The sequence below is a fragment of the Drosophila nasuta genome, chromosome 3 (genome assembly GCF_023558535.2).
Source record: "Drosophila nasuta strain 15112-1781.00 chromosome 3, ASM2355853v1, whole genome shotgun sequence".
Taxonomy (NCBI): domain Eukaryota; kingdom Metazoa; phylum Arthropoda; class Insecta; order Diptera; family Drosophilidae; genus Drosophila; species Drosophila nasuta.
In genome coordinates, this window is record NC_083457.1 from 21,744,989 (window position 1) to 21,755,436 (window position 10,448).

Genomic DNA, 10,448 nt, shown 5'->3' on the forward strand with positions numbered 1-10,448 from the left:
ACAAATCTAATCAATGGTAGTCAGACAACAATGCAGATTACAGGAGTACCGAGAAATGTTTCAAACTCAAGCATCCATCTTCAGCTGCGAATGCCCCTGACTTTAGGGCAAAGCGACCTTCAAAGTTCAACGCAATTTGTCAGAATCATTGCAGATAACAGCTAGAGCTGGAACTGAAGAATCAGTTTCCAGATGTTACCAGAGCAATCTGACAAATAGACTTAGATTGTTCATTATTTGTCAATGCCTCAAAAGGTAAAAGCCCCAAAAACGAATTGAGCGTGGACTTTGCTCACGTCTCAATTTCCAATTAACTTCAGGCAAAGATTCGATATTTTTACCAGTTCCTCTGATAGGCAAACAAATCAGTTCAATTAACGACAAAAGCTTATGACATGCATGAAATATTTGTTGATAGTAAGAAATAGGGAATTCGGTAGCTCTGCTTATCAGAGAAGAAATAAAAAAACAAACAATTCGCAGCTATTTTGTTTACGCGTAACTGTGTCAAATGCTGCGCGATGATGACGATGAGTCATATTTATCAGTGCTAGTAAAAATGCAAATTCACGAATTCCCTCGAATTGGGATGAAAACCCAACATTTTTGATAATACAACGTATATTCTTGTTGTTGCGCATATTTTGAAAGACACCTAACGTATGAATTTGAAACAGCGATTGCTGCTAACAGTGCGCTGTTAACTGTTAATTGTGTGCTGTTGAGAGGGTACGAACATGTTGCAACCGCTGCCTTCGAACTGAACTGCACTGTTACAGCAAGCAGTGCACACCAGCAGTGCAAAGCAGTGCACTGTTCAATTAGGCGGGCAATTCTAAGTACATTTGAAATAGAAAGTAATACGCAATTAAAACATATTCCACATGGCTAATAATTCATGCTGTTCGACTCTTCCTGGCGCAATACATTAAGCCCATATCAGTTGCGGGTGCGTTTTGTTTGGCAGCTGGCTCGAAAGTTACTCAAAGACAAATTAGGAGCCCGCTAATTGAGATTTATGCGCGCCCGTCACTGGTCGAGGCCCAAAAAAACTGGCCATGAGAGCACGTCCAAACAAAGGAAGTGACGGAAAAATTAGCAACTGATAATGACAATGATAAATTAAGTGGCGCAGTAATAAAACACAAAGTTAAAAGACACCACTCAATTGATGCGCCTGGCAAATTAATTAGTTAAGCTCATTTTTTGACAACGACAAAAGAAAAGGAAACGATAAGTTCCATTTTCAATTATTACTCGAATTTGTATTGCTTAAAAAAGTTACTTATGTATATTATCTGCAACCTCGAATAACAACAAATTTTCTTTCTTTTAGGTAGTGTTGCAAGGTAAGTTTTTGGCCGCATTTCAAATTGTTGCATAACTCGCCCGCCCACACGCAATTTGCACTCACCCAAATCAAGCCAACAAACTCCAACCGCAATTTTGGCCAACTCACGCCTCATTTCTCCCGCTGCCAACTCTCTCCTCTTACCTAAACTCCTAGCTAGGAAAATGGTAGTTGCTTGTTATTCTATCTATCATATATATCGATGTCTGTCCTTTTGGCAAACGCAGCAGGACATGGAACACGAACCTGCTGCGTAACTGGCTGGCGCCATGTCGCGTCCTGGAGTTGAAAGATTTCGACAAAAACGTGTCAACTGCGCATGAATACGATGTGAATGCATTCACACACACACACACCCAAGACAATGGCAAAGGCAAATAACAAGCTAAGCTATTTATGACTTGATGCCACCTTGTTGCAACTCTCAGGTGTCTGAGTTTGCTACTTTGACAAGTTCATTTCTGCTTGTATTTTTTTTTTTGTTCTTCGCAACTTCAATTTTCCACTGTAACACTCGGTGGGCTCTCCATTGATTTATGAGTGTATTTGAGTACACTCACTACTCACTGTGTGTGTGTGGAGTCCTTTGACTCCAGTGCATCATATCTGATGCAAATGTGTCACACTCACGACAATCAGAGCAGCGCAGATTGCAAATGCCCCGAAACGTGGTGCAACCAACGAGACACCCGCAAAAAACCCGAAAAAACCAAAACCCTGAGAAATATTTTAATTAAAATTCAGTTGCCCCCAAAAAGAATAAAACAAAAAATTACCGAAACCACAGCCAGGCAGGAAAGCATGCAGGATAAGACCCAGTCCAAGTCCAAGTCCCGGTCACAGTCTCAGACGTATCCGTGGCTGATCTTAACTGATAAACGCGAAAACCAACAAAAGCACTGGAAATAATGACAAGCGACTTTGCTTAAAACTGCAAACACGAACTTTGAATGCTCTAAAAGTGAAATAATGTTGTTATGCGAATGTATTATTTAGTATAGAATATTCATTCATTATAATATTAAATGGGACAAATTTATTGTATCCCTTTTTCTCATAACAATTTAAGAATTAAATTCCTAAACTATGACCCTTAAATATTTTAAAATTAAATTATAAATCTGTAATCTTTTGTTTCAACAATGTTTTCTTAGCAAATAAGATTGTTTAGTGACAAACAGTATGATGTGGTGGAATGAACCTATGTTAGGGTAACTTGGCAAGACTCGAACTAAAGGCAAGCCGAAGTATCGGTGGGCGTTGGTTGAAAAGAGGATCGAAATATGTTTATGTGGAGGAGACGAGTGGATCGCGTTCCAAGGAACTGAACAGGTCGCCTGCCTGCCTGGCCCAATGGCTTTTCAACGCCGATGGTGTCGCAGATCTCGTAGCCGGTGTGTTGTCCACAGGCAACACATGATCAATCGATGGCTTCGCTCCTTCCCCTCTCTCTGCGCTTCTTCAGCCTGGTGGCCGAATTTACCGCTTCGCATATCACACGCATCGTTTTCATTTATTGTTTTTGGCTGTGATGCTTTCTGTTCTGTTTGTTTTCGTGAGCAGCAAATTCAATTAAACAAACAATGCGAGTATTCATTACTTGCACTGGGGAACCCTTTTTATTCGCCCGGCACTCGCAACTTGCTTTAATTACGGGACGCCCCTATAAACGGAACGGGCATTGGAAAGTCGAAAAGGTTGTTGCCAACTGTCAGTTGGCAGCAGTTGGGCACATTTTCGGGGCGTTTTCCCTCAGCTTTTTGTTAATGAAAATGTTCGGCCAGTTGACAACCCTCGAAGAAAACATCGATGTTGCCTAATTTATGCGTTGTGGTCCATTGGGCATTTATTATGGTTATGTGTAACTGATCGCGATTACGATCAGGATCGTGATAGCAACGTACATTGTACTCGCAACACATAAGTGCTATAACGAGGATCAGAAAAGTGCAATGACCATCCAAAGGGGGTTGTCAGGAGAGAGAGTGAATAAACAAATTTATGCACGAGAGTAAATTGTAAGACAGTTAAGAGCATCTGCTTGACAATTTGTTTACGATCCCTTGAACAACAACAGTAAGATTATCGACAATACAAGGATTACAATGAGACTGATAGCAAGTTGGTGAATAAACTATAAATATGCAAATCGAATTATTATTGGTATTCCATTTAATCCTAACAATTTAATCCTTTATGTTTATACATATAATTCGATTTCTTCTATTCAAGCATTACAATGGAAGCAAGTTGGCCAATGAACTATAAATATTCAGAACCAATTATTTATATGCCATTTAATCCTCAGATGAATTTCACAAATAACTGATTTTATTAATATTCAATTCTTTGATATATGTATAGTAATGAGTACAGTATGGTTGATAATAAGCTGGTGAATAAATTATACATACTGAAAATCCTAAGAAATGTTATCTCATGTTCATATTTATCTCATTAACATATTTTATCCATTGTTGAGGTTGACGATGAGCTATTGATGAACTTAAAAATGAGAAACAATTTATACTTTACTTTACTTAAGAGATATCTAATTTAAAAAAAAAAACATTTAGAAAAACAAATTTAAATTAAATTGGAGATTTTATTAAATAAAATGTTGTTTGAGAAGTGCAATCAAATTTAATACAGATAATGAATGCTCTATTTAAATTTAAAAATATAAATGCAATAAAATACATAAGTATTTCTACAAAATTTATAATCAAATATAATCAAGTTGATTTACGCAAACTAATTTTTCAGAACTGACAGTCTGAAAAACCAACAAAAAGTTTAATTTAACAATTATATTATGGTAAATTGAAAATCAGAAAAAAATAATAATGTCTATTTAAGAAATTTAAAATATCAAAAGGCAAATTAAAATTACAAATTTGTTTCTATTTAGGGCAGTCCACAAAAAACATTTTTAAATGTTCATTTTGAAACATTTGATGTAATGAAAGTTGCAAAAAACAAATGGCAACTAAAAGTGAAGATTTTATAGCTAGTCTAATTGGAAACTATTTTGTCGCAAATGAATATCCTCTAAGACGCGCTTGCGTCAATGATTTATACTTCGATCCCTTTCGAATATCGACTGATGACAAGCTTAGAGTATCAATTAGTGTCGCTCATCAATTAGCAGGGCACTTAAAAACACATTAACCTCTTGGCCTTCGCCTCGACCTTTGGGAAGGCGCGTTAATTTAAAGTTTAAATACGCGACAAAGCATCTGGCAGATGGAACTGGATGATGATTCAGATGAGAATGCATTAATTGTCACAAAACGAGTAAATGTTATTTATTGATTCTCAAACGAATATGATTGAATACCGACAGCGTTTATCATAAAGTATTCATTCCTCCAATCATTACGGAACTGTTTTACTGGACTGGGCCAAGTTTGAAAAGCTCGCACAGATTGCAATGGGACAATGGTCAAATATTGATTCAAGTCATTTTTGCGCATTACTTATTTTTGGCCAAATGGCAAATAAAAACATTCGATTATTTTTGTTTTTTTGTTTTGTGCATTACCTATTTGTTTCTCATTTAATTAGCAATATTGTCAAATTTAGCCATTGATTTCTATTTTCGTTTTCAACGCTTTAGGGTCTGAAAAGTCAACAGCTTTGGTTAAACTCAAACGCACATTCCTCATATTGACACGCATAAATTTTCGTAAATTTTTATGTAAATTTTGTTTATACTACATATACATATATTGTTTTTATATCCGCTACCCATAGGGTAGAAGGGTATTATAAATTTGTGCCGGCAGGAAATGTATATAACAGGTAGAAAGAGGCATCTCTGACCCTATAAAGTATATAAATTCTTGATCAGCGTCAACAGCCGAGACGATATAGCCATGTCCGTCTGTCCGTCCGTCCGTATAAAACACTGGATCTCAGAGACTATAAGAGATAGAGCTATAATTTTTTTTTTGACAGCATTTCTTATGTTTGCACGCAGATCAAGTTTGTTTTGAAAATTTTGCCACGCCCACTTCCGCCCCCGCAAATCAAAAAAATCTAATAACAAGCGTAATTTTAAAGCTAGAGTTGCAAATTGGTATATACAATAATAACTATAGTGGTTATGATTCCTGAAAATTTTGTTGTGATCAGAAAAAAATTGTCAAAGTTATTAAAGAAATACTTTTGTATGGGCAAGAACGCCTACTTACTAGGGGTCTTAGTTGCTTTGGCCAAGAATCTGGTATATTGTGCCGTCTATGGTATATTTTGAATGCGGTACTATATCAATATACCAAATATACTATTTGGTATATTTTTAGTATTTTTGCAGTATATTAGGTATATTTTGAGAAAAATATCGCAAAATATATTTCTTTTATTCAAAATGGGTAGCGGGTATCTCACAGTCGAGTACACTCGACTGTAGTTTTCTTACTTGTTTTGGTTAGCTCTCTCGCTCTAAGACCTTATTTTTGTCTCGTTCTTAGTTGGGTGTCTGGCACTATGGAAAACCTTGTTAATTTTTGTACAAACATTATAAAACTTACACGTGTTTGCAAACACACAATAATTACTATAATCTCAGTCATAATCGTCTGATTATTATTTAATCTTGTGCCACTTTTATGGGAAGGGCAGAATGCATCTACGTAAGAATTTATTTCGCTACAAATTACGAATATATGTAAAATATCTATATCTGTGGTTGAATTATACTAATTTAGTTATGTTTTGTTTATAAATGTTCGCTTAATAGATTGACTTTCCCCATCTGCATTTGAACATTTTATGACACTTTAAGTTATGTACAATATTGGAAAACTCTACTCCATAAGGTATGCCCTACATAAGGTGACACTTTCAACAATTTAATCGAAATGAAAAAGACCATTTAAAGCCTACAAACATGATAACATAATATTCACTACGCCCTCGAGAGCAGTTCCGATAAGTTTTGTTAGTCGCTTCATTACCAGCCATTAGATGCTGCCAACGGTCCGAATCGTTTGGCCATTTGAAATCGGTGTTGTAAGTAATTTGATGCGCAATAAATTTGCGTTTTCCACCAACTCAATGTACTATACAACATCACATTGAGTCGCATACCAAAAATAATCGGCCAAAAAGGCGGGCAAACCAAACATTTTCATTAGGCCAAGAAACCGAACCAAGACGCATGACACCCACAATGAGTTGGTCGACGCTGTTTGCACTCTTATAAGAAGCGGGCTCATAATTTATTGAGCCAACAAGCTTCGGTTGAAGTCGCAGCAGCAGCCGCAGCCTCGAGTTGTCGTCGTTCACAACATCTGCCCCAGCTGCCCCACACTTTGGCCCCCTCGCCTCAAGCCCCGCCTTCCCCCCGATGAAAGAAACCAAACCAAACCGAACCAAACCCAAGTCAACTTAAAATTGTTGAATGAATCTTTTTTCGGATTTGCGCTTCAAATTTGCGATGCCATGTGAAGTGCCGCAACAACAAGATGGAGATGGATGATGAAGGGACGAAGTGGATGAAGTGGAAGAGGGGGGGCGAAGAGTAATAGCAACAGCAACAAGTTATAATTATAAAACATATAAATAAATATAATGCTCGATGTTCGACGCTTTTGGAACCGACGAATTTCGCGCTGCCCTCCGTTGATTTTCTAGCCAACGCGTTCAATTTTTATTGTTTACTTTATCGAAGTGCTTTGCGAGTAGCTGCAACGCACAGTGGTGCCAAATCGATCATACATCTTCAATATGATTAGCGATATAACACAATATTTTTTTAATTAAAAAAAAATTAATTCAAAACACAACAAAATTCTAGTATTTTACATTCACACATCTTCAATATATAGAGCTCAAGAGTGTTTTAATTTAAAAGATAATTGTCAAAAAAGGGCGTGATCTTCAAAGAACCACTTTAACTAGGCAAATTAAATTTCAAGTTTTTATACCGATATAATAACATCGCTTGTATAAGGCACAAAAACAAGTAATAAATAACGTACACAATATAAAAAATAAACAGAAAAAATCAACAATTTAATAAAATAATATTATTTAAAAATAAAAATAAAATTAGATAAAATTAATCAGTAATTACAATAAAAAAAAAAAATAGGTTTCAAAGTATCATATTAGGAAATATTAATATTGAATGCTTTAGCTTTCAGCTGTAGCATTGCTAATTAATAAAATAAAATTTAAGTTATTATTAACTTAACTTGAAGATAAAGTTCGATTTTCTTTTCAGGTAATATAAATCGTCCTTTAATTGAATTGTGACATTGAATGCACTATGTTACGTTAGTACTTTTGAATTTTGTGCGATCTTGCTAATAATTTGATATAATATTTGGTCACATTGTTCGCTTAATATGCAGCAACTACTCACCATCGCCCCCCACTGCCCCACTGTCCACAGCCCCTTGATCAACATTCAGTCATTCCTTAACCGGCACAGTTCACAGAGTTTCTCCAATTTGCATTCTTAACTTAATTAGTAAAAATTTTGCTGATTTGCATGGGAAATTCACATAGCTATTTGGTAATCTTTTTTTTTTTTAATCTGTGGTATTTGCAATAATTTGCAATTTTAGTAATTAACACCACGGCTTGGTGAAATAATAAGAGGGGGAGAAAGATCACCATCTGTTATAAAATATTGAATTAACACATCGCTTGAGTGTGTTCTCATTCATTTGAATAAGCGAGAATATGAAATCAGAGTTTGCTTTCAATTTCTAACCTAAAAGCTCAAGTTCTACGTCTCAATATAGTACTATCAAGTAAAATGATTATGATTAGTTATATTCTCTATTTTGGAGTGTACTTATGAAAAATGAAGTGAGACGAATACAAAATCAAAGATTAAATACTAATATAAATTTATTGATTGCTTAGAATTCTTAGTTATAAGACACAATAGATTTAATTTAAATCATTTTATATTTAGCATTTCTTTGAATGATATTTCAAGTTGTTTGGAGAACTCTGTCTTCTTATTGCAAATTGTGCCCGTCAAGGGCTAATCAACTCAGCAATAACCTTTTAGAACCTGCCCCATCGAATGCAATAACAATGTGAATAGCAAAAACAAAAACGAGATCCGTATGAATAGTATGAATGGCTTCGCATCCCACCGATCCACCTTAGTCATATGAATGACTGCAGACTGTTGCAACGGGGCAATCAAGTGAGAAAATTAAAATTACATGCTGTGGTTTGCTCTGCTCTAGTCTTGGAGATGTTCTTGCAACTACTTGGAAGGTTGTGTTTCTGCTTCTGCTTCTGCTTTTTCTTGTTCTTGTTTCGATGTTGCTGCTGCAGTGGCCACATTTAAAGGTTCATAACTTCCAAGTCAATTACGCGGCGCATAGGCAAAGTCTCATCCACGTTTGCTCTGTTGGACTGTTGTGCACTGACTGAGTGAATTAGAAGCACTTTTAGCTGCGCTCTAATTCAAGGCTAACAGTGGAATACCCTGCAAAAAAGTGTAATGATCTCAATCTTAGCTAACATGAAAGAATTTCCTATTATCTGATGTGATCTTTGTTGATAGTTTCAATAACGAATTACTGCTAATCATTACAAAGAATTGTATATTGCTAACCTTTCTTCATATAGTTACTATCAGACTTCAATATTGTTATTGGTATAAAGTTTGGAGGCAATACAAGAATTTTTAAAGAAAAAATTATACTCTCATTGTACTAAGGCAAGTCCTTTTTTAAAAATTATTTTCATCTCAACTTCCACATAGTAAATAAATGAAATCAAATAGATTTACTTGAGTTGACCTCACAGTTGATATCCCCTTTGGTGGCATTTGCATTACTGGGTATCAAGATTGCACGCTCAAGCATAAGAGCTCTCGGATTTTGAGTTCTGATTCCTGGGCCATCCTCCACAGTTGGCTGTCTGTCATAACTCAGGAGCGCAGCCTCCGCAAGTTGCACGAAGAACCGCTGCACTGGCGCAGGTGAACTACGAGTAGACAGAAGCAGCAGCAACAGCAGCAGCAGACTCGAGACTCAGGAGTTGAGTGGAGCCCCCAAAGGAACTACTGTGGGAACCATACCGATCTGCAGCTCCAGCGAATTAATTTGTGACGCGCGCTGCATTGCTGCAAGTCCAATTCTGAGTGCTCGTTCCACACACACAGACACACACACACACACACACACACACACAGCCCCCACAGGCCTCAAGGCAATTTAGTCGCACGCAGCCAGAGCTTGCAGTCGACCTCAGAGATGGGAAGAATCCAGAATTGGGAATCTAGAACCCAGCGACTTTAACTTGCAGACCTCAGACAGCAGACTGCAGACCTGAGCTTCGCTTTTTGGCTCTGACTGTGGCCATCGCCTTGACTCTTCTCGTGACTACAGCGCAGCGTCGTGTGGCAAGTGGCAGTTTGGCTGCTTCTCTGTTTGCCTGTTTAGCTGTTTGGCTGTTTGGCTGCTTGGCTGCTTGGACGTTGCCGTGGAGGCAAAACTCTTGGCGGCTTTGGCGCTGGTGTCAAACGTTTTGTAATCTGTCACGTCGCATCGTTTTAATATTTTTGCGCTCATGGCCCGGCTACGAGGAAATGCAGTTGCTTGCGTGTAAAAATAGGCGTAACCCTTTGGTATTTATGCCTGGTCGTTTGCCAGCCTGCACTCCACTCCACTCCACTCTACACTCCACTCCGTCTCCGCACCCATCTCTGACTTTGTTTGGTTTTCACCAGCCGCGGGCCAAGCTGCTGCCTCTTTTGGTAGCAGGTTCACTTCTGACTGGCGCTGCATGTTGCACACAGTGGTTCTTTTGGGATCTCTTTTATTATCTAAATCATTATTAGTTTGACCTTCAGCCCGAGGTGTTTCGGGGCGTCTTGTAAGCCGCTTCAATTGCTTTTGCTTATCTTATTAATTATGCTCTCCACGTATGCTCCACAAACGCAAGTGAAAATTTTGACTACTGTGCGTGTGACTCACTTCCAGGGAATGCATTGACAGAGATGCATACTCGAGACAAGAGGCAGATAAATTCATGAAAATTGAATTTAACAATGGTTACATTTTTATTATTATATTTATTCTTGTGCTCATATCATATCAATAAGAAGTTAAAGTAA